We start from the raw sequence: 25,922 nt of genomic DNA on the forward strand, positions 1-25,922 counted from the left end.
AGTGATATGTGTATGAGGTGACTTAAGTGGGGAAAATCTAGAGGAACGTTCTGGCCATCAAAGCATCAAGACAGGCCCAGAAGTAGGCGCACGTGACAGCAGCAGCACCTCGAGAGTGACATCACCCTGGGGGCGGAGCCGAACCATCCAGGGCCTTGTCTGCTATTGAGCTCCCCTCCCCTCTTCCCCACTGAATGCCCACGACGCCATCAGTCAAAGCCCCCTGAGGAAACTGAAATGCCCAGACCTCACAGAGAGGCAGAGCCAGGGCCAAACCTCTCGGCGGAGAAAAGGGTTCGGTGTTCTCTCTCTCTCCCCGCCACTCCCAACCTCCTAAACGGTGGAGGGGGCGGGGGCGCGCGCGCTCCACCACGCACGCGCTCCCACGCACGCGCTCTCCCTCCGCGCTCGCGCTCCTCCCCACACCGGCCCGGAGGGGGCGGGGCTGCGGGCGGCCTCTGAGGGTGCGACGCCCCCGGCGCGGCGGCGGCGCTAGCGAGCGGCCGGCCGGGCGCGGGTTGCTGGGTACGCTGCTCCGGCGGGGCCCGCTTGCACAGCTGCCTCGTGCGAGCTGCCCGCCCGGCGGGTGAAGCTGCGAGCGCTCCGAGTGCCGGGCCCGGGGCCGCCAGCGCTGCCCTCCAGCCGCCGCCCTCCGTGCCTCCTTCGGGCGGCCCCGCCCCCGTTCCCATCCCCCTCGCGCTCACCTCCTGGCTGTGCAGCGCGCGAGGCGGAGCAAGTTGCCCGCCGCCGCCGCCGCCGCCGCCGCGCTAGGCGAGAGCCTGCACCCGCGCCGCCGCTGACAGGAGGACCGCCGAGGGCTGCGCTAGCCGCCGGGAGGCCCCGCCGCGCCTTTCCCGGACGCAGACCCACAGCGGGCGTCGGAGCGCAGCGAGGTGCTCTGGGATCGCGGGCGGCGCCGGCGGGCGGCGCGGTCCTCACAGGAGACCCCGGGGACTCGGGCTTGACCCCGAGGTGCAGCGAACCCCCCTCAGAGCGGCAGGTGAGAGACCCCGGGAGCCCGGGAAGGGAAGGTTGCTTCAGTGACAGCGGCGTTCGCCTCCGACGCCTGGGCTCCAGGGAGAGGGGCGGGGGCGAGCGGGGAAGCAGCGAAATGGGCAGTGGAGTGCCTCCGGTGTCCAGGGCGTGGGGAAGGTTGGCTCCAAATGTGGCACTCGGGGTGGCTTCGGATGGATCCGGGATCGATCACTTCGGTGTCACCGAAGGTGTCATGGAATTTGGTACCGAGAGAGTCTCCGGTTGACGGGGACCCAGGAGGAGATGCGAGGCAGATTGCTAAACGTGGCAGGGAATGTGGTGCAGAACGAGTTGTAAAATGTGCCCCCTGAATGCAGCATGAAAGTAGTTGTGAAATGTGCCAGGTAAGGCACAGGGTGGGTTGGCCTGTGTGGCATTGAAATTCACGGTAGAAGTGTTATTAGTGATATTATTAATTTCTCCGGGAAAGGAGGCGTAGTCTAAGAAGAGATTAATAAGGCTCATGGCTAGATATTTTAACACAGGGAATCGAGAGGAGCTATGATACGCTATTTTTTGAGATAGAGATAGTGCCCACGTGAAAGAAACAAGCAAATTGTGTCTGGTGTGAGATGGGAAAGAAAAAATAGAGCTAAATAATTCCAAGGTTTGCCGTCAGCGTGTAGAGCACTGATACAATTGTATCCTGTGTTGTATTCCAGGTGTGAAATGTTTAAAATGGTTTTCACCAAACATAAACAATGGTAATTAATATTAGGAAGAAGATTTGGTGTTTTGGGTGTCTTGCACTGTCTTCTCTGCTCCTCTCCAGGAAAAGGAAAAAAAACAAACCAAAAAAAAAAAAAAAACCACACAAAAAACCCACCCCACATCTTGACCATAATTCTGAGTTCAAGATCATTAGGCAAAGGGACGTTTTTTCATAGGTGCCCTTTTCTTCATTTTTATACAGGTGAAAATTTCTGGAATGAGGAAAACAAAACAATATGGTGAACAAAAGGGATAAATTTTCAGGCATTTTGAGGGTTTGAAGCCAAAAGCTGTTGCAATGGCTAATTATGGTGAATGACAGTAGTGAAATATTCTTGATGCTGGGGTGGCAAAATAGGAAAAAAATTGAATACAGTAAATGTGGCATAAAAAGCAACAACATGGATACTGTCAGTGGAGCGCTTCTTGCAGCATTTCCCAGGTAGATCATCTCAGGAATGTGAGCACAGAAATGAAATATTAAATATTCTCATTCTCTTTCTCTTTCTCTATATGTGTGCATGTGTGTGTGTGTGTGTGTGTGTGTGTGTGTATATATATATATATATATCATTACCCACATGCTGCAAAACATTGTGACTTCCATTTAAGAAGAACATCTGTGTTTTGAGAGGATTGTCAGAACATAGCTGGAATTTCAGAAGTAACAAAAGACAGCTCCATGAGCTATTTAATATCACTTATATACGTTCAGTGAGTGTATGTCTGTATAGTGTGAAACAAGCAGAAATATCGGCATGTGTTCATTAGGGTATAGTTAATTATTGATGAGATTTTAGTGTCTTATGTTACATTTCTTGCAGAGAAACGGAGTTACTTGCCTGAATGTTGTTCTTATAAGAAGAACAGTAAGTAATTTGCCAGATAATTAAAATTCATACTGATTGGCTTCCTTCTGGATCCAGATTTAGCCATTGAGGGATCATTTGCTTCAAAGGCAAAACTGGATTTTCCTTGGTGATTAATTTTGGGTTTTAGTCTTTTCTGTTGATATGTCTCTCACCTTGAGGCTGTGTTGGGCCTAAAACATAGAGGAGAGGGCCTGAGGAGAATAAAGAGCAATTCTGTTGGGTCTTCCTGTTTTGTTCTGACTGTAAGCCATATGTACTGCCACCCCCTACTGTCTGTAGGAGGAGGTGTCACAGAGCCCAGTTCTTTTCTTGTTATCACTGCCCCCTTGTGTAAGGGAAGAAATGGATGGTTGCACTTCGGAAAGCCGGAAAGCCGCTCTCCCCAGATTGTTCTTGATAGAGTGGTTATGTAGATTTATAATCACCTATTCAGAGTTGCAGGGCTTTAAACTTACTGTCAGTCAGGCTTCAAGTTTAATGTCTATTTTTATTAGTATCTAATTTTAGCCAGTAATTCAAAAAGAATGTTTTCAGTATGTTTGGGAAGATGGTACTACTAGTAGTGCTAGTAGTAATGGCTCCTGTTACACAGGTTTTAATCAGTTCCAACACCCCACGAGGTATGTACTGTTATTTCCATTTTACAAATGAGAAACTGAAACACTGAGATGTTAAATAGATGAGTGAGTTAGCAAGTGGAAGAGCTGAGTTCCAATTCAGGAACTCTGGCTCCACACTCTGTGCTCTTCATAAGTATACTAGATTGCCCTCCGTCAAATTAGTATTGACACACATCATTAAAATGCAGGTACCCATCATAAAAAAGCAAATACTGTAGATGTGGATAGAGCCAAGTAGGTAGTAAGACACATAAATGCTAAGCCTACAAATACACCAAAAATACAGTGACTTACAGTATGAACATTTCTGTTGAGGAATTTATTTTTGTAATTTATTTCTGGGATTATGAGTAGAGGAGTATCAGTACTTTTTATGGGCTTAAGGTAATATTTGTGGTGGAGGTTGGTTTTGGAGGGATCTTTGGAGGTAAAAAGTTTTACTTTCAAGTAGTTTGGTGTGTATGTCTATGTGTATATGTGTGTACATGTAGTGTGCAGGAAAGGTTTAGTGGCGCTTTTAAAGAAATAGTATATAGATCTCTGTGTAGAGCTATAGAAATTGTTTTCTACAGGAAAATTATTTTCCTACCTACTTACATTTTTACGATCTCTATTTTTAAATTTTAATTAATTATTTATTTACTGGCCACACCCGTGCCCCCTGCAGTGGAAGTGCCGTCTTTTTTCTTTTTTTTAAATAGAGCTAACCTCATAATAAACTTTTTTTTTAAAATTATTTAATTAATTTAGTTTGGGCTGCGTTGGGTCTTCATGGTTGCACACTGGCTTTCACTAGTTGCAGCCAGTGGGGGCTACTCTTCGTTGCGGTGGAAGTGCAGAGTCTTAACCACTGGACCACCAGGGAAGTCCCTATGATCTCTATTTATTTAAAAAAATAATTAGTAAAAATGGATTAGGTGTACATGTACTTCTTACTTCTTTTTTCCAACAAATATTTGCTCAGATTTTTCTTGCACTCAAACATTGTTTTATAGATATCGACTACATATGAAATAATATTTATAAAAATGTGCGAAGTATAGAAGACTAATAATGCAGCCAACACTTATATACCTTCCACCCAGTTTAAGAAATGGAATATCACCTCCTATATTTAACAATTATTTTCTTCTCTTAGTCAAACTTTGTGCCATTCTGTGAATCACATATGTCATGTAATCAAACACTTCCTTCATTTTTCTATACATTGGTTGATAAGGCAATTTACTGATTATGGCTAAGACTTATTCATGTATGTTTATATATTTTAGTTTATTTAATAAATCGTCATAGACTCAGATCGTGCTCTGTATTTATATTGGTTGATGGTTCATTTTAGCATACTTATAAAACCTAATTTGTTGTTTGCATCTTTATCATAAAGTTTTACTAACATGGTTTAACAGTAGTAGATTTATTTCCTTCTTCTGTCATTGATTCTTTTTTTTGCGGTATGTGGGCCTCTCACTGTTGTGGCCTCTCCCGTTGTGGAGCACAGGCTCCAGACGCACAGGCTCAACAGCCATGGCTCACGGGCCCAGCCGCTCTGCGGCATGTGGGATCTTCCCAGACCGGGGCACGAACCCGTGTCCCCTGCATCGGCCGGCGGACTCTCAACCACTGCGCCACCAGGGAAGCCCTGTCATTGATTCTTGACTGTCCCATGTTAGCTCTCTAGCTTCCCCCACCCTTCCTCATAAAGGCCTTTGTTCTTTTAGTATTTTCTGAATGACTGTGTGCATTGTTTTGAATGGAGAAGGAAGTAGGCCTAGAAAACAGTATACTAAACCAGTAGTTCCCAAAGGGGAATTTTTTTTTTTTTTTTTTTTATGTGGTACGCGGGCCTCGCACTGTTGTGGCCTCTCCCGTTGCGGAGCACAGGCTCCGGGCACGCTTCCCTGGTGGCGCTGTGGTTGAGAGTCCGCCTGTCAATGCAGGGGACACGGGTTCGTGCCCTGGTCTGGGAAGATCCCACATGCCACGGAACAGCTGGGCCCGTGAGCCATGGCCAAAGGGGAATTTTAAGGTAGTTGATACTAATTAGATATAAGGAAGAATAAGTATGATTAAAGGAATGCATCAAAATTCTCTCCTTGTCATATTACTTCCTCTTACAACAGAATTAAAATTGATCTCTGAGATGTACGGATTGGGCACACTAGTTGAATTATGTTGGATTGTACTTATACATGGTCACCAATGTTAGCTGTAATATTTGTACTGATGGTACCCAGATTTTATTTCCAGGAGCTAGAACAAGCGGTTGCAGATGGTTGTTTACTTTTCTAGTAGAGTCTCATCGAGGTAACAAATGTTATAAAATAGTTTGGAAGTTAGTTTAATTATTTGGATTTTTTTTTTCTCAGCATTGTCGTATCTGTTGAGTGCCTGTAGTCATCAAATACTATTGTCATTTGGAGAGAAGGCACTGTGTAAATAAATAGTTTAGTCTTTGTTATAATACCATGAAAACTACCACTTGGTTTATTTGAATAGCATCTTTTGTAATAACTTGTATTAGATGAAGATTGTTTACAATTAAAAAAAAATGAGTCAAGGAGATGTGTGTATGGTGATCGAGAGACTACATCATGACCTTGATGAATCTCTAAAAGTCTGTGGAGAGAAATAGGTTACAAGAAGAGCTTAAACACTTACAGCTATATTTCCCCACCCAATGTCCTTTTTCTTTCTTTTAGAGGATATTTTTACCTTGAGTATTTACGATTCAAGATAATATTAGATGGGGCTTCCCTGGTGGTGCAGTGTTTAAGAATCCGCCTGCCAATGCAGGGGACACGGGTTTGAGCCCTGGTCCAGGAAGATCCCACATGCCGTGGAGCAACTAAGCCCGTGCACCACAACTACTGAGCCTGTGCTCTAGAGCCTGAGAGCCACAACTACTGAGCTCGTGTGCCACAACTACTGAGCCCACGAGCCTAGAGCCCATACTCCGCAACAGGGGAAGCCACTGCAGTGAGAAGCCCGCGCACCACAACAAAGAGTAGCCCCCGCTCGTCGCAACTAGAGAAAGCCCATGTGCAGCAACGTAGACCCAACGCAGCCAAAAATAAATAAATAAATAAATAAATAAACAAATTTAAAAAAGAGATAATATTAGATGGAGAACAAGCTATTTGGTCCTGGGTTTTAGAAGGCTAAAGCAGGTTGAGGATGCAATCAGTGAAAAAAGTTTCTGGTAGGGATCTTTCATATTCTAGAAAGCTCTAACTAAATAATTGTAATACCATAATTTTTTTCTGGAAACAAATTTCTTTTATTAGGTCAATTTATTTTATTTACAGAATCTTTATAAATCATTTGAAAGCTATGTTTGTGGATGTAATAAGTATCAGGTAAGTTGCTTTTTTATGGGCCACACATTACAACAGTATCTTGTTATGTTCAACTTCTGTTTGTTCTTGAGTAGTTAAGGGTAAACATGACTAAGTTTAAGAGGCAAAAGAATTAAGTTGGTGTTAGTCGTAATCACACCCTTTCTTTACCCTTTCCTTCCCCATAATATTAATTTCTGCCTTTATTCAGTGAATGGTATATCTTACTTCTCAAATGCCTTTCTTTTGATAGGAACTTGAGAGATTCTGGTGTCAGTTATTTAAACCGAGTAGTTGCGTTATAGTGAATAATATTGTTGCTATGTTTTAAAAAAATCTAATTGCCTTAGTAATGATTTATCTGACAGGCTCATCTTATGCCTCCTTATGACACCCATATTATGTCTATCTGGAGAAGTTTCTGCCAAAATACATTTTTCGATTCTACTTTTTTTTCTCAGAAGAGGTATCCCAAGTGGAGAGGTTTTGGAGCACAGCATGTAAGAGAACATTTTTCTTTGTTTGCTCCGGTTTTAGTCTCTCATATACTTATTTTGTATAGAAAAGGTCGTATGAAAAAAACATTGGTTTTTGTATATTAGTTTATTATACAGACACATTATGTTTAAGGTATAGGAGTTGAGTTAGATTTGTTGGAAAAATTGGGGGAGTTTTATGCAGTATATTAATACATTAAATCCTTCACTTAAATATTTATTGACCACTATGTGTAAGTAGTTACCTTTACTACTGTAATCTTTCAGTTGAAGGTAGACATATCATATTCTTCCTTAAATAAAAACTAAATTTGTAGTTCAGAATTGTGTCCTGGGTATTCACTCTACCTCTAGGAAAAATACAGTTGAAAAAATATTTTAAAGTTTGTCACTTTCCTAAAGTTTCACTGGCCAATGTTGATAAATTTTACTGTCTTCTTTAGATGGCAAATGTATCATGAAAAGAAAAACAGTGACATATATTTCTTTTTGTGAATATCAGCAAGTACTACAGACATAAAATTCACAATGAAAAGTATGTGAGCAATAATAATGGAAAACTTCTGTTATTCCAAGCAGATGTCTTTGGACCAGGTAGCCATGCTTGTCTGTAACACCATGCTTGCATTATCATATATGATTACATCAGATGACATATCTGATCATAGAGATGAACAACATGAAGAGATATCGCACCAGTTTTTTATTGCCGTGGAAATTCCCTTTCCCCACCAATGGATCTAGCCTTATAAGTCGATTCGTTAGTTATTAAATTTGGAAATGGGAGTGGGTATGTAGATACTGTGATTTAATCATTTAGACAGGAGTCTCTGCCTCACATCTCAGTCAATTCCCTCTGCCTAAATGAAGGAAGTCTCTCTGTAGCCCTTTGTTCCTAATCTTGTGTTGTGAGGTCCCACAATTTCTAGCTCTAATTGCTGAAATTTGATAAGGCAAAACTAAGGAAGCTTGATGGGTATTTGTACTCTAGAATTCTGTTTCTGTTCAAATTCCATGGAATCCTGTAGAGCTCCCAGAGATTGTGAATTAGGGTGAATGAAGGTAATTAGCTTTAGTAGACACGTGGGATGTAGACTTACTGCACACTCAAATGCTGCTTCAGCGTCAGAGAATCTTAGCTCTTCCTTTTTAGGGATTTAAAGAGGAAGAGAGACTTCCTTTGGAAGCTGTTATTCAGATGTTGCTATGTTGTAGGATGTGACAATACTGTTGTTTGTTTGTAAGTAGCTTTTGAAATTTTACAATCATGAGACCCTTTGTATAGTAGAGAGAACATGAATTTGTGAGTTTTTGAATCATGAAAACAGGTTGAGATTATCACTCTGTCACTTACTAGCTGTGTGAGGGGCTAAAACCTCTCTTGCAGGGTTTTGATGATGATGAAATGAAATAATGCCAGTGAAAAATCCTTAGGACGATGTCTAGTTCTTAATAAATGGTAAGTTTTATTAGGTTTTGGAAAGTGTCCTGGATTTCTGTTTTTTGATGTGTGCTTCACATAGCTCCGCCCCACAGTGTTTTACTAGCATTGTCTGTCCAGCTTTTCCTTGTTATTTTGTCTTTTCAGCCTAGCAAGGTATTTAAAACAAAAAACAAAAAAAAAAACCTTTGGTAATTCGGCTACTCATTAATTTTGTGTCTTGAAATTTTCTTTTAGGAAGGATTTGATGAGAGCTGAGAGAAAAAGTTCTTGAATAACTGTTAACTTAAAAATATAAACTCTTAGGCAGACTCCTAGTATGCGTTTCTTTTTGTACTATTTCCCTTTAAGTACCACAAACTTGCAAAAAATTAATTTTTAATTTCCTCTATAAAATAGCAAACCTCATCACTTCTTGAGACATTGAGCCCTTTGACAATTTTTTTTTCATTTTGATCATGTGAAAATTTTCTACTTTTACAAACATTTCTCATTTTTGTGAATAAGTGAAGTGTTCTCTGTTTGATAACTTTATCCCCCACTCACCCGCCACCATGCGCCATGTTGTTAGCTTTTTGTAATTTTTCTTATTAAAAAATTTGTGACAGTCATGGTGGTTGATTGTCTTTTGTGATCTACTTAATAAAAAGGACTTGTCTATTTACAGTGTAAAATTATACATCAAAAGAAGTTTGCCCCTCTTTCTTTAGTATAACAGGCTATCAAAATCTCACTTTCTTCCCAAGCTTCAAGGATTTCTGTAACATTTTGCCCATTTCTGCTAATCTGTTTACATGTCATGTGAACAGTAATTCACTATTTTTCTTTAAATGGACGTGACTCACTTTATCTTAGTTTTATTCTTGGTCATCGTAATATCCATGAACTGATCAGTTTGTGCTAGTTGTAAGATACAAACTAGTTCATCCTGAAGACATCTTGCTTAATGCCTTTAGGAAGACCACTTATATGCGACTTCGGTTCCAGATTGGATTGTGTTGTATTTTTAATCCATTCTTTTCTTTACCTTTTTAAAAAAAAATTTATTTATATTTATTTTTGGCTGCGTTGGGTCTTCGTTGCTGCTTGTGGGCTTTCTCTAGTTGCGGCGAGCGGGGGCTACTCTTCCTTGCAGTGCGCGGGCTCCTCATTTCGGTGGCTTCTCTTTTTTTTTTTTTTTTTTTTTTGCGGTACGCGGGCCTCTCACTGCTGTGCCCTCTCCTGTTGCGGAGCACAGGCTCCGGACGTGCAGGCTCAGCGGCCTTGGCTCACGGGCCCAGCCACTCCGTGGCATGTGGGATCCTCCCGGACCGGGGCACGAACCCATGTCCCCTGCATCGGCAGGCGGACTCTCAACCACTGCGCTACCAGGGAAGACCACAGGGGGATTCTTAACTTCTGAGCTACCAGGGAAGCCCCAGGATTGTTTTGTATTTTTAAGTAAATGAACTTCATAATGATTCCTCTCCTTGTTTTAGATAATATAATTCTATCTTGTCTTTGGATGTATTAAGGTAGCCATTTATTAGTTGTTAACAAATGTTAATTTGTCATTAATTATAGTAGATAACTGGTATCTCTCCCCTCCCCCCCACGCTTCTACTTTTTAAAAAAAATTACAAAAGTATTTCTCTGCTTGCAACCACTAAAATAAACAAACCAGGGGTGAATAAAGAAAAAAATAATATTTTCCTTTCCTTCTCCACTTTTACCTTGTTGGTTTAGCCAGCATTAACTAACACTTTGAGTGTTTTTTTTTTACCATCTTTCTCTTTGCTCAAAAACCTGTAAGCATATATATGTATACACACACACACACACACACACACAGGCTTTTTGTAACTTGCTTTATTTATTTAAGAATATGTCATGGCTGTCTCCAGTTTAGTAAATGGAGCTTTAATTAATTTTAAAAAGCTGAATAACATTCCATAGCATACTACACCATAATTTAGTCTGTTATTCTCCAACAGATGGATGCTACAATTGTTTTCATTTTTTTTCTATTATAAACATTAGTCCAGTCTTACTCATAAGTAGACAGGCAAAGGTTCTAAATAAAATATTAGTAAAATAAATCCAGCAGTGTATATAAAAGACAGTATATTCCAGGAAGGCAAGGGACAGTTAAATATTAACGTAATTTGTTATGTTAACAGATTTTGAGATTAAAAACTGTATGATTATCTCTCTCTTTTGGGGTGAGTTGGGGGACTTTGTATTGTATTTATGTAAAACAGCAAAAGGAAATGCCTGCAGACAGTAGTCTTAAGTTTTGTAGAATTCTTTGATCCTCAGAGTTGATAGACAAAAACCTTTTTTTCTGGACTCTTTGGGAGGACTCTGTGGGTCCTGGGCTTTGGCTGTCACCTTTTGGTTGCTAAAGCTGGTACTCTTGACAGCATGAAAATAAGCATACTTCTAGAAGCTGGGATGGATGATATGGGTGAGCCTGTCCAATTTAGGGCTGGCACTTTTTAAGATCTTGTATTTGATTACTTTGGGCTTAATGAGCACCTCATTGGCCTCCATACAGGTGCTCAGTGTCTTGAAAATGTTGGCCTGAATCTTTTTGAGGCCTTTCTTGTTGTGCTTGTTGGCAAAATGTACATTCCTTAGGATCTACGTTTCCTGGAGTCATTTCTAGGACTGGTCATATATGATATTGTTATTGGATTTGGCCACATCTCTACTGCTAGCTACAACTCTGGGAGTGGTGGAGACTGGAAAAAAGAGACCCATGACTATCTTAATAGGTGCTAGAAAAAACATTTGATAACATTTTGGAGTAATTTCCTCAGAGTGTATGTGGCATAATTTCTGAATCCTTGCTTAAGTGAAGATGCCTTTCTTTTCTCTTGATCAGTAAAGGGTATCTTGGCTGGATATAGTGTTCTTGGATCATAATCCTTTTTTTTCCTGTATAGCATAGACACCTTATACCACTGTCTCTAAGCTTCTTGTGCAATAGATAAGTCTGATGCCAGTCTGATTCTCCTTTCTTTTTAAGTATCAATAACTCATTCTTTATCTTCTACACAAAAAGGCTTGCCACCTTTATGTGCCCTGAAGTTATCAGATCTAATCTCATTATGCACTTTATCCTTTTTATATCGTGAGAAACTCAGTACTGCCCGTTCATCACTCATTTTCTGGAGTCTAATTCCTATCTGTATAGTTCTGTATTTCTCCCTTCCTGACTCCAGTTTTTCCCTTTTTTTTTCCTTCTTATTCTTTAATGTTTAGTGATAGTAAAATCATTTTGGTCATTCTGAGTTGATATTCTCAGGTACACATTGTGCACTTTCAAAATGTAGTCTCAAATATTTTTTTATTTCTTAAAAGTATTTTTGGATTATTGTTTTGACTGTGTTCTGTTCCTTGCTTTGATTTTCTTCTTCAGGAGTTCCTATCAGCTGTATGTTCAATCTTCTTTGCCTGTCTTCAGTATTTGTCACTTTTTCTCAAATCCTTTTTATCTGTTTTTGAGTTTAAATTTTTTTTCTCTTTTTTACCTTCTATTTTTCTTAAGGGACTGTCTGTTTTTATTTACTCTTGTCTTCATTTCTGGAATGTGTCTTTCCTTTTATTTTTAATTCTTACCTGAGTTATGAGTTTTTATAGTTCTTATATTTGTTATTCTTTCATGTTATGTCATTTTCTTAAGGTCTTTCAGCTCATTCTGAAATAGCATGTTTTAATTTTGATCTGTTATGTGGGCATGTCTTTCTGTCATACTTTCATTGTCTGCAGGGATGTTATTCCACTTCATATTCTCTCTTTTCTTGTAACAACTTTATATGGGATTGACCTTGATACGTTTCTGTGACTCAGTTTTCCTTGAACTTAGTTAAATGAATCTTTTAGAGTGTGGCTGGGTTCAGGAAAGCTTCTTCTTTCACTGAGCTTTTTCTTCTGTTGTTTTTGTGTAGTGTTAAAAAAATATGGCAGCTTGCTTTCTGAGATTTCCTGGCTTTATTCTCCTCCAGTAGTTTCGTCTGGACCTTCTCTTTCCTTCATCTCTCTTGCCTGATCTCAATTTTCATCCCTTTATGATTGTGAAACGCTTCTCTGTGCCTTCTGGGTCTCATTGTCAGTCATCTGCAAAACTCCCTTTTATCTTTAACCTCTTCTCTAAACATTACTACCTTCTTGCTCTAACTGAAACTTACCTCTCCACTGAGGGCACTTACTTCTCCTGGAGAGTTCTTAGGTGGTGGTTCCTCCTGGTGAGGTGGGTTAAATATTCTCTTTGCTTTTTCATATTTGCTTCTAGACTTCTTCTGGACTCACTGCTAGTTTCCTACTACTCCAGCTGTAATTATTGGCAATTTCAGTATTCATGCAGATGATCCTTCTGATATTCTGGTCTCTTGACTTCCTCTCCTCCACTCAGCCATTCACTTCTATGGCATGTCCTGTGCAGATGTTTTTAAACTCTCAGTGCATCTGCATTAACTGGGGAGCTTTGACAAACTACAGATGCCTAGAACTTACTCCCAGAGAGTCTGTTTTGCCTGGTCTGAGGTGTGGCCTGGGATAATATTTTTAACAGTTTTCCAGGGTGACTTTAATGTGCAGCCAGGATTGAGAGACGCTGCCCTAGAACTTGTTATTACCCCAAAACTACAGGTTTCTATAATATCAATTTCTGGCATTTTACTCTCCAATTACCACCTACATTTTTTCAGGCTCATTTCTTCTAGTACCCAACAACCTTAATTCCTTGATCTCACAGGGACCTTTTAATTTACCACCTTTTCAACTGTTCTTCAATGCATTCATGTCCTCACTTTTTTTTTTTATTTTAAACTAGCTGAATTCCCCTAGTCCATCATTACAATTGCTCTCCTGCCTCTACCTCAACCCCCTTGATTTGACCTTTTTTCCTTGGTCGTTCTTGCCTGGTTAAAACTAAGTCTACTTATGTTACACCTGTATACTTGTAGCTGAATGTGGCTGGAACAGAACAACTGTGTTGACTTTAAATTCTTGGCCAGTACCAAATGACTTTAAATTCCTTGCTTAGTGCTGCCAAGCTGTCCTACTGTATTATTCTAGTTCTTCCATACTCTTATTCACTTAGATGATCCTATCCTTCCCTTGCACCCAAATTTTCCACATTTCTCTCTTTCAGCTTGTGACTTTGCTTTCTATTTTACTAAGAAAACAGAAATAATCTTCTTACCACCTGCATCCCAATGTTATTGTGAATTAATTGTCTTTTCCTCTCTTGAAGGCCATTCCCACCAATTGGCCATTAGAGCTCACCCCTTCTTGCCTTCTCAAGGACATTCTTCCTGTAATTCTCTCTCTCTCCTTTTCTGGATTGCTGTCAACAGAATAAAAACATTGTATTGATAATTCTTTCATCTTAAAGAAACTCTCTCTTAACCTTACTTCTCCTTCCAGCTACCACCCCATTTCTTATCTTACTTATACCAGACTCCACAAAAACAGTTGTCTTTGTTCACCTTATCCAACTCTCTTTTTTACAGCTTTTTTGAGGTATTATTTACATTTAACAAAATTCAGCTATTGTAACAGCATAATTCAATGATTATTGGTAAATTTATAGAGTTGTGCAGTCATCACCACAATCCAGTTTTACAGTGTTTCCATCACCCCCCAAAATTCTCTTGAGCCCATTTGCATTCAGTCTCCATTCCCAGCCCCATCCCTAGGCAACAGAAAGATCTGCTTTCTGTTTCTATAAATTGGCCTTTGGGCATTCATATAAATGGAATCATACAATATGTAGTTTTGTTTTATACTGTGCAGTCTTTTGCTTCTCTCTTTTCATTTAGCGTAATGTTTTTGAGGTTAATCCGTGTTGCGCGTATATCAGTACTTGATTTTTATTGCTGAATATTATTCTATTGTATAGACATACTGCGTTTTGTTTATCCATTCACCAAATAATGGACATTTGGATTGTTTCTGGTTTTTGTTTATTATGAATAGTGCTGCTGTAAACATTCAGGTACAAGCTTTGAGTGTGGGTATATGTTTTAATTTCTGTTGGATAGATTCCTAGGAGTAGAATTGCTGGGTTTGGGATCCATTTTAAGTCAATTTTTATATGTGATGTGAGGCAAGGATTTAAGCTTGTTTTTCTGTGTATGGATATCCAGTTGTCCCAGTAACATTTATTGAAAAGATTATTCTTTCTTTCATTGAATTGTCTTGGCACAATAAAAAAAATCAATACCTGGGGTATGAGGAGGGGTTATCAACCTCCTGTGGCTATCTCGCCACCTGGAGCTTTCTCTTAAATCCCCAGATAGTCCATTAGTCCATTGCTTGCTCCAAACAGGACTACAACCTCAGGCTATTGGAGATACTGGTCCTTCCTGTTCACCCGCCACTGAGATGGCTACTATAATTGGCAGTGCTACCAGTTGGGTCCTGTTTGGCAGTGGCAGCAAAGCTGCTGGTTTTCATGGCCTTCCCCACCATGGTTGAATGCTGCTTGTTGGAAGCAGTAGTCCTTTTTGGGAAGAATGAGAGTAGTCACAGGCAAAAAGATGCCACAGGCTTGCTTTGCTTTTATCCAATGTTAAGTAGTTTGCATGAATGAATACTTCTTAGTTTGTTGTATGCCTTTAGTTGATTTCCAGAGTGCTAAAAAGTCAGATCTCCATTCTCTTTTGAACCCATTCCAACGAGGCATTCTCTCCTACCGCTTGACTGAAACTGCTTATTATCATTAGTGGCTTTCACATTGCTTAATCCAGTGGTTGTTTTTTAGTGTCCATCTTGCTTGAGGTATCAGCACCATTTGATACAATTGGTTACTCTCTCCCCTGGAAAGTCTTTGGCTTCTAAGATGCCACTATCTCTTGGTTATTCTATGTCATGGATGCTCCATTTTAGTGAATTTCTTTCACTGATGCCTTCTCATCTTCCCAACCTGTAAGTTGTAGTGCCTTAGGAATTTTATCTCCCTTGAGGACATTGCTTCCCCTTTTGCCCTCTCAAGTGATGCCCTCTTCCTTTCCTTCTTTACATAACCCTCATACCACTGGATCTGGAAATGGAGTAGATATTCTCTTTATTCCCCTTTTCAGCATTCAAATCAGTCTTCTCTCTTTCCTAAAATTCTCTGCCTTTGAATCTCATGTCATCAGATTTATTTACTACAGCCCCTCATTATTGCTGTTGACTATCTCCTGGTTCGTTCCCTTCAGTGACTTCTGATGGTTACTACCCATAGTTAGGCCAGACTTCACAGTTTAAGGGCACAGCCCTCTGTAAGACAACTATCACTTCAAACACTAGCTGCAAGTGTCCCCCTCACTTCTGACTAACTGGCTACAAATTTGAGGGTTCCCACTACTCCCTAAAATTCAGTAATTCACTAGAACAACTTACAGAACTCAGGAAAGTGCTATACTTATGATTATAGTTTTATTGTAGCAAAAATGATACAAAGCAGAACAACCCAAAAGAAGGGACACATAGGGCTTCCATGGTGGCACAGTGGTTAGGAATCCGCCTGCCAATGCAGGGGACACGGGTTTGATCCCTGGACTAGGAAGATCCCACATGCCGTGGAGCAGCTAAGCCCATGCGCCACAACTACTGAGCGTGCGCTCTAGAGTCCGTGAGCCACAACTACGGAGCCCACGTGCTACGACTACTGAAGCCCGCGCATCTAAAGCCTGTGCTCCGCAACAAGAGAAGCCACAGCAATGAGAAGCCCATGCACCGCAACAAAGAGTAACCCCTGCTCGCTGCAACTAGAGACAGCCACACACAGCAACAAATAACCAAAGCAGCCAAAAATAAATAAATAAATTTATTTAAAAAAAAAAGATCATCCATTCCATTTTTCTCAATTCCACGTATATGTGTTAATATACAATATTTGTTTTACTCCTTCTGGCTTACTTCACTCTGTATGACAGACTTTAGGTCCATCCACATCTCTACGAATGACCGAGTTTCGTTCCTTTATATGGCTGAGTAATATTCCATTGTATGTATGTACCACATCTTTATCCATTCATCTGTCATTGGACATTTAGGTTGTTTTCATGTCCTGGCTATTGTAAATAGTGCTGCAGTGAACATTGGGGTACATGTGTCCTTTTGAATTATGGTTTTCTCAGGGTATATGCCCAATACTGGGATTGCTGGGTCATATGGTAGTTCTATTTTTAGTTTTTTAAGGAACCTCCATACTGTTCTCCATAGTGGCTGTATCAATTTACATTCCCACCAACAGTGCAAGGGGGTTCCCTTTTCTCCACACCCTCTCCAGCATTTATTGTTTGTAGATTTTTTTTTTTTTTTTTTTTTTTTTTTTTTTTTTTGCTGTACGCGGGCCTCTCACTGCTGTGGCCTCTCCCGTTGCGGAGCACAGGCTCCGGACACACAGGCTCCGCGGCCATGGCTCGCGGGCCCAGCCGCTCCGCGGCATGTGGGATCTTCCGGGATCGGGGCACGAACCCGTGTCCCCTGCATCGGCAGGCGGACTCTCAACCACTGCGCCACCAGGGAAGCCCTGTAGATTTTTTGATGATGGCCATTCTGACTGGTGTGAGGTGATAACCTCATTGTAGTTTTGATTGGCATTTCTCTAATGATCAATGATGTTGAGCATCCTTTCATGTGTTTGTTGGCAATCTGTATATCTTCTTTGGAGAAATGTCTATTTAGGTCTTCTGCCCATTTTTGGATTGGGTTGTTTGTTTTTTTTTGATATTGAGCTGCATGAGCTGCTTGTATATTTTGGAGATTAATCCTTTGTCAGTTACTTCATTTGCAAATATTTTCTCTCATCTGTGGGTTGTCTTTTCATCTTGTTTGTGGTTTCCTTTACTGTGCAAAAGCTTTTAAGTTTCATTAGGTCCCATTTGTTTATTTTTGTTTTTATTTTCATTACTCTAGGAGGTGGTTCAAAAAAGATCTTGCTGTGGTTTATGTCAAAGAGAGTTTTTTCTGTGTTTTCCTCTAAGTGTTTTATAGTGTCTGCTCTTACATTAGGTCTCACATTTGGAGTTTATTTTTGTGTATGGTGTTAGGTAGTGTTCTAATTTCATTCTTTTACATGTAGCTGTCCAGTTTTCCCGGCACCTTTTATTGAAGAGGCTGTTTTTTTTCCATTGTATGTTCTTGCTTCCTTTGTCATAGATTAGGTGAACATATGGGCATGGGTTTATCTCTGGGCTTTCTATCCTGTACCATTGATCTAATTTCTATTTTTGTGCCAATACCATATTGTCTTTATTACTGTAGCTTTGTAGTGTAGTTTGAAGTCAGGTAGCCTGATTCTCCCGCTCTGTTTTTCTTTCTCAAGATCGCTTTGGCTATTCGGGGTCTTTTGTGTTTCTGTACAAATTGTAAAATTTTTTGTTCTAATTCTGTGAAGAATGCTTCTGGTAGTTTGATAGGGATTGCATTGAATTTACTAGCTACATGTTAATAACTCCCAGATGTCTGTATCCATTCCAGATTTCTTTCCCAAATTCCAGACTCATATATCCAGCTGCTTACTTGACCTTTCTATATACTTGGGTGTCTGATAGATATATCAAGCACATTTGCCCAGAATTAACTTCTCACTGTCCCCCACCCACCTGACCCCATCTATTTTACCCGTAGTCTTTTCCATCTTGCTGATGGCAGCTCCATCCTTCTACTTGTTCAGGATGTTGGAGTCATCCTTGAGTTCTCCCTTTCACTCACTCCCCATATTCAATCTATCAGGAGATCTATTGGCTATACCATCAAAACATCTAGAATCTGGCCACTGCTGACCACTTCCACCCAGGTCTGAGCTACTCATATCGCTTACCTGGATTACTGTAGCCAGCCTCCTAACTGGTTTGCTTCTACAACTTCTTTTTAATACAGCAGCCAGAATTATCTTTTAAAAATATGTCAGATCATGTCTTTACTCTTTTTAATATCTGCCCTGTGACTTCCTGTCTTATTCAGAATAAAAGCTAAAGTTCTTACAAGGGTTAATAAGGCTCTAGACATTGTGGCTCAAGTCATTTCTGTCATCTCATCTACTTCCCTAACCCCTCTGTCCTGGCCACTGATCCACTGTGGTACACAGGCCTTGCTGTTCCTTAAACAAGCTGAGCGTGCTTCTGGCTTAATGACCTTTGCATTACTGTTTTTTCTGCCTAGAATTTTCTTTCCCTGCATAGCTTGCTTTATCATCATCTTCACGTTTTTGCTTATCTCTTTACAATTGAAACCCTCTAACCTCTCTTTCCCTCAACCCCCAATATTCTTTTCCCCGTTCCCTGCCTTTTCTCCCCCTTTAGAGTTTATCACTTTTGGACATACTATACTTTATTTATTTATTTATATAAATATTTATCTAGATTCTAAGCTCACTAAAGGGAATGCTGACTGGTTCCTTGCTGTAGAGTGGTGTTTGGCACATAGTGGATAATCAGTAGTTACTTGTTGAATGAGTTGAATAAATTAATTAGTCCTGTCCGGAACTCAGAGCTCTTTAAATGTTAAGGTTTAAATTATTTTTTTCAACTTACAACAGTGGTTCTCAAACTTTAGCATGCCTCATAGTCAGAAGAAGGAAAAACTAAAATTTCATTTCCTATAGAAGTACATCTAGAATAATTGTCTTAAATGTTACGAATGTATGTGAAGATTATCAGAAAAAATGGTAGAAAAAATAGGATTTTAATAGATCTTGCAGGACTCACAAGGAGAAGGAAAGGGGTATTATTAAGGAGGAGGACCAGGATGATTTATAGAAGAAACAATATAAAGATTAAATATAATAAGTATGTTTGCTTAGGTGGCAGGAAGGGATCTGGCAGGGTGCGTGAATGGGGTTTAAAGTTGTTAGTGGGTTAACTTAAACTTTGTTCTTAACACTTAGATCTTGTTACCCTAATTTTATTTTCTGACTCTGTCTTGATCTGTCTTCACCCTTTGTCTGCCCCTTGCCCTGATCATTGTATTACCTATCTATTCTGACTGTTTTGCTTTATATTACATTCTATACTCTTCTATATTCTGATTCAGAAAATTATCTTGGTAGTATTCTCTTTTGGCTATCATTTTGTAATTTATTTCATTATTTTAAGGTAAGAGCTCTGACCTTTAAAAAGAAGAAAACAACTAAACTTTTTCTTAATCTGTCAGTAACTCTCCTTTTAAATTTTTACTTTATCTGAAATAGAAATCTTAGTTCTAGTTGTGTTTACTTCCCCCTCTCTCCCTCTTATTTGAGCCTTTATTTTCTAATTTTTTATAGCTGTCTCAGATTCATATAGTTCATGCCATAGCATCTAGGGCTTGCACATTATGGTGTGCTGTAAATATTAGTGAATGAACTTATAAGCTATAATAATAGAATTTCTATCCAATTACATTTTTTTCTTTTACCTCATCAAGGATACCTTTCTTGATTAAATCTTTGATCCTATACTGACAGAATGTTTATCTTAAGTACATTATAATACCCCATTTTTAATAACTGGGTTGTGTGTGGTATATATGTGTATGTGTGTGTTAGTTGACATCCTACTGTTTCATTGCTTTACTGGTGAATAATTTAACACTACTGATGAATAATTTAACACATTCTGTTAAATAAGAAGTTTTGTGGAATAATTGCCTTTACTGATCTTCTGGATGGATTCTTTTCCTAGATGCTTACATACATTATGTTAAGGTGTAACAGCTTCATGTAATGGAAACTCAAGTACAGTGGCTTAATCAAAAAGGATCTTTTTTCTTTGGGTAACAGGAAATTTGGATATAGGCAGTCCAGGGTTTACGGCAGTCACACAGTGCCATCAGGAACACTGGTTCCTTCTGTGTTTCTTCTCTGGTCTCCTTGAAGGGTGGCTTTTGCCCTGTGGATTGCAAGATGGCTATTTCTTCCCCAGACATCTTTGTTTTAACAGCAAAACAGTAGTTTTCCTTCAGTCCTGGCTTGCAAGACTTAGCTTTCATCTCATTGGTTACAACTGAGTCACGTGGCCACCATAGGATCCAAAATTAGTGTTCTGTTAATAAGGAAGAGAGTGAGAATCTGGGGTGGGCAACTTTAGCAGTTGGTGGGTGGTAGGCAATCACACATCTCTCTATTCCTTAAAATAGCAAGTTAGATGGTGTCTTATAACAAATAAGAGAAGAGCAGAGCAGTTTTCTGCAGAGCAGAAACTGGGGGGTCAGAGAGGCTGAGCAACTCGTACAGTCATACAGCTAGTAATTGGTAGAGGCAGGGTATGAACACAGGTGAATCTCTGTCCAAAGACCATACTCTTTCCACTACAGGAGCTCTTTATATTGTCCATTTACCAGTCCGATTTAAGTAAAGATTTTGTACAAATAGTATTTAAGTTGTTTTAATAAAATGTGATGCTTTTTTTTAGACTAGTTTGTTGGTGTTTAAAAAATTATAGTGAATAACAGAGGGTTCCTGATGCTTGATCTTCTGGATATGTAAAAGCAATGAGATCCTTGTTTTATCAGAATCAAGATAAACTGTGAATGCTGTGAATAACTTTGTTGAGGTCTGTTCAGATAGAGAATTTTCACAAGCATCTTATAAGGACTGTGCCTGACTCTTCAAATTAAACTAGATATAACAATGCTTAATCACCTGGGGATTGTCAGAAAGCAGATCATTTCAGGTTTCTTTTACTGAGTTCATTAGCATTCTATGATTTATGATCACCAAAACACCTGAACACTAATACAGCTGACCCTTAAACAATGAGAGTTTGAACTGCTTTTTTCAATAGTAAATACACATCAGTGGTTGGTTGACTCTTCAGATGTGGAACTGTGGATACAGAGGAGCCACCTATATGAACTGTAAGTTATATGTGGATTTTTGACTACCCCTAACGCCAGCATTGTTCAAGGGCCAGTCGTATTTCTTAGCATGTCCGACCAAAAAACCTAATATATCAAACCATAAAGTGTCACCAATCTGTTATTTTGATAAATGTCCTCAAATTGGCAAAATAGTCCCCATTTTGTTTTATATCCTTTTAATTTTTTATTTGCAAATACTAGTACTTCATATACCTGTTTGGGCTGCATTTTTTCTTCTTTGTAGTAACTACTTATTAAAATGTGTTTGTGTACCTTACTTATATAAACATGTCAGAGAGCTTATAATAAGATATGTATAGGTGGGGATATTACAACAAGGAGAAATTATTATTTACACTGGGAGAAAAGCCTAAGTTCTCTTCTCCTCCTCCCTTCCCCACTGCCGGGATTCAAATCCCGTGGACCCCAGTGATTATAATTTGGCTGGGGAAGAAGGTTTGTCTTAAGGAATAGTGGGAATTTCCTTCTCTCTCCCAGTGGGAATCTTTCAATGTCAGAATAATTAAACTAAACGTATCCTTTCAGAAAATATTTACTGAACTTTACATGCCAGACAATGAGCTACATACTAAAAAATTTTTTAAACATTTTCTCATAGTATATAGGGAGGAAGTGATTACAAGCACAGGTTTTGGAGTTTGACAGATTTGAGATCACATTCTGACTCATTTTAGTTGCTAGGTGTATGATTTGTGGCAAGTTATTTGACCCGTGGAAGCCTCAGTTTTCTCATCCTGTAAAAGACTTGTTTCATAGGATTTTGGGGTTAAATAAATGCACCCAAAGTGCTTAGCCCAGTTTCTGGCATATAGTAAGCATTTCAATAATTATTATCTGCTGATGTGATGATGATGAAGTTGTAGTAGGGAGTAAATACAGTGGAGGGAAAGTGAGGTTTTTTTTGCGGGGTGGGGTAGGGACAGGAGACTAAAATGTAGAAACAAGGGAAGTAACATGATTAAAAAAGCATGTTAGGAAGATTGATATTCTCCATGGTTTTTATAGTCAATATAGTAAATCTTTACTAAACACAATCTTTTTGATTCACCTGTGGTATTTTTGCTTGGTGAGAGCAGTAATTTTTCTTGCAAGATAAGGGACAGCTATCTGGGAAATCAGATTACTTTGGTCTCAGGATGTCTTAGATGGGACCTACTTTCTTGCTCTAATTACTTTTTTGTAGATTTTCTTCAGCTTTCCTCATATTATACTAACATTTAAGCTTTCCTCATACTGTAATGCTGTTTTTTTCTGATTGTATGTTGAGAACAGCAATGGTGTTCAGGTGTAAGAATAATTTTTGAAGTTTAAATGCAGTTGATGTACAGTGAGATTTTGTATTAAGGCATAGTAACAATTTCTTTGGGTTGTAGCCCCAAATAGGCAAATCAGGAGTTTGGAGGAAAATAAGGAAGGGAAATTTATTTTAATGGTATGTAATTTGGGCTACATAATTAGGGCAAATATAATAAGGTGATTCTCAGTATGATTTGGATACCCCAGATTTACATATGCAGCATACAGGTGCAGCTCTGAAGTTCCTTTCAGAAGACAAAACCAGTGCCAGCTCCACTTCTTTTTTTTTTTTTTTTGTGGTACGCGGGCCTCTCACTGTTGTGGCCTCTCCCGTTGCGGAGCACAGGCTCCAAATGCACAGGCTCCGCGGCCATGGATCACGGGCCCAGCCTCTCGGCGGCATGTGGGATCTTCCCAGACCAGGGCATGAACCCGTGTCCCCTGCATCGGCAGGCAGACTCTCAACCCCTGAGCCACCAGGGAAGCCCCCAGCTCCACTTCTTCAGAGTGCCCAGGAACCGAGCGTAGAGACAGAAGGAAGCAAGGTTAATTGCTTCCTTCAGGATGGAGAAAAGGAGCTGTGGTTTCTCTGTAAACTTTCCCTTGAACTTTATTTCAGAGAAGCTATGAAAAATTATTTTACTTGTGCAAAAGTCTAGTCTGGCAAGGTGACATTTTTAAAAAGAAGAAATAGGCAGCCAGTGTAAGAGGCATATTATAAATCAAGAATTAAGGGGTTTAGAAAAGTGATGATCAGAAGATATGGGAAAAATTGATGATGGTTTATATCCTCAATTAATACTGATTTTCATTGAACACTTTAATGTTTATTGATCACTTAGAAGGTGCCAGACTGTGCTAAGTGCTTTACTTGCTTTAGTTCCCTTAATTTTCACAAGTGATTGGAAAGGTACTTTTCTGTTATTAGCCTCAATTTACAGATGGGAAGCTGAGGCTTTGAAAGGCTAATTAGTTTGCTCTTGCACACAAAACTAGTAACTGGTGATGGGGACTGTCCCCCAAACCCCAATTCTTACGATTACACTGTTATAATTATGTCTCTTATTTGTTTTGTATGAGGATTCAGGACAGATATTGGGAAACTTGGTTTCTATTACTGGTTCTGACTTGGTGAAAATTCTGGGAAAATTAAGCAATCTGCTTTGCATCTTCTTCTAAGCCTTCTTTTCATCAAACTTGGCCTCCCTTCTGGTATCTTCTGCTTCCTATGTCTGTCAGTTTCAGAAACCAGAGGCTGGTACTGGCATTATCCATAAATGTTCAAAACAGACAGCTGGAAATAGGGTTGAAGCCAAGTAAAGGTGTATATAGCATTTTTGGAATTTTGAAGATGATCTGATCAGTTGATTTAACTATGTCCATATTTCATGATGAAATCATGGGAAAACTTGCCTTGGAGGACAGATACCTGATAAAAGTAGTTAATTTCTTACTACAGCTAATCATCATTATTGTCATCCCTGGCATTAACTGTTTTGGTCAACAAACGTTAGTGTTCTTGTGGGTAACTTATTTTGATCTCCTTAATGATAATGACGCTATTGTATTCATAGCTTACAAATTATGAGTTTATTGACAGGTTTTTGTTTTAGGTTATTGCAGTGTCTGAGTCACTGCTTGCTAAGGATGTTCATTAGGAAACAGTAAATTGTTTCCCATCCTCAACACCCTAAAAATTGAGATTTGAGTATTTACTTTCTTCCTTCCTTCTTTCCTCCCTCCCTTCCTCCCTTCCTTTTTGTATTTGGTGAACAGAAGCACTTATTTAGTCAGTTCTGCTATACTGCTTGTTTTGAGAATGTGAATTCTAATGTGATTGACAGACATTTACCAGCTACCTCAGTTTACCTTGTGTGTTGAGTTATACCCATCACATTTGGTGTTACAGCTTTATACTTGGTATCTGATAACCCTCCTTCTGCCACTTTACAACTCACAAGTTGCAACCCTTCTGACACTCACTTCCACAAGCAAATCTCAGGTCTTTCTCAAGGTAAAGTACCATATTTATTGTGGTATTTATTACTTAGTCATTTAGTATGTGTAAAATTGTGTTTGTTTTTTTCCCATAAGTGCTCTGGTTTTTATTGCATAATTCTGCATAGAATTTTAGGATGGGTTTTCTTATTATGCAAGTCTATTATTTTTATAGTTAAATATGTTGTATCTACATTTTTAATATGTCTAGAATTTATTTTTGTATATGGGTAAAAGTAGGAATCCATCCATCCCTCCCACCCCCTTTTTTTCCTTTAATGGCCAGCCACTTGACCCAGCATTTACTGAACCTCTTCTCTTTTGCTCTTGCCTTAGTCTGACATTTTATCTTTATCCTATACTTAATTTGGGGGGGGTTCTCTCTGTACCTATAACAACACATTATTATTTTAATTATTAATGCTTTATGTCAACTGAAGCTTTATCTCTGGATATCTATTGGGAATTAAAAAATTAATGTATCAGTATAGTTGGATTCTTGTTCTTAAAAAGTCCTATTAGTGTTTTGACACTAATAAGAATGTTTAACTTTGTTTGACAACTAGTGTCTATAAACTGCCCTAGAAACCATCCTTAGGTCTAAAAACCATGCTTATAAAGATAATGATTTTTGTGATTGTATTTTTAAGATAGGGGATATGATGAGAGGATGTTATTTACACTTTTTTCTTTAAGTATTTTTTAACCCCTAAAAAATTATGTCAGTAAACCAGCAGAATAATTTTAATTCATTAGGATTATTTTCACCCACTATCTAAAGGTGGGTAGATAAGCATGTGAAGTTTTTTTGTACTACCAGGCATTTTGTGAATACCTCTATCACTGAATTTTATAATAAGCCATTTATAAGGTTTCTTGTTCACCTGTTGGCTCTACGTTTCTTGAGGGCAGGACAGTGTTGCTATCCTAGTATCCAGCATGGTGCTAGGCACATAGCAGACACTTAAGAAATGTTTGTTTACTTAATCCTGTAAGTAATCTCTCCCTCTTGTAAATTCCCATTACATTTTGTATTTCTCTTGTGATACCTAGCACTTTCTATCTTGAATTGTGCTTGGGTTCACTTTTCCTTAATTCTCATTACCTGACTGGATGCTCCTTTTAGGCAGGAACTGTTATTAACCTTTTAAAAATTTCCTCCAGTATCTGTTCAAGGCCTTATCTTAGCTCGTTCATAATAAAGATTGAATAAATAGTAGATCAAAAGACACTATTTAAAAAATTTATTTCTAGGTTACTACTAGAAAAAGATTAGA

General features: G+C 39.2%; 1 protein-coding gene across 6 annotated transcripts in view; it reads left to right on the forward strand.

Annotated features, from left to right (window-relative positions):
- Nucleotides 1-472: 472 nt before the first annotated feature.
- TANC2 (tetratricopeptide repeat, ankyrin repeat and coiled-coil containing 2) overlaps nt 473-25,922 on the forward strand; it is a 363,149-nt gene continuing 337,699 nt past the window's right edge. For all 6 annotated transcript variants that reach the window (XM_060080807.1, XM_060080805.1, XM_060080801.1 and 3 more), the window contains exon 1: nt 473-1,000. The gene's annotated coding sequence lies outside the window, so the exon portion shown is untranslated. The remainder of the gene's footprint in view (nt 1,001-25,922) is intronic.

The sequence above is a fragment of the Mesoplodon densirostris genome, chromosome 18 (genome assembly GCF_025265405.1).
Source record: "Mesoplodon densirostris isolate mMesDen1 chromosome 18, mMesDen1 primary haplotype, whole genome shotgun sequence".
Lineage (NCBI taxonomy): Eukaryota > Metazoa > Chordata > Mammalia > Artiodactyla > Ziphiidae > Mesoplodon > Mesoplodon densirostris.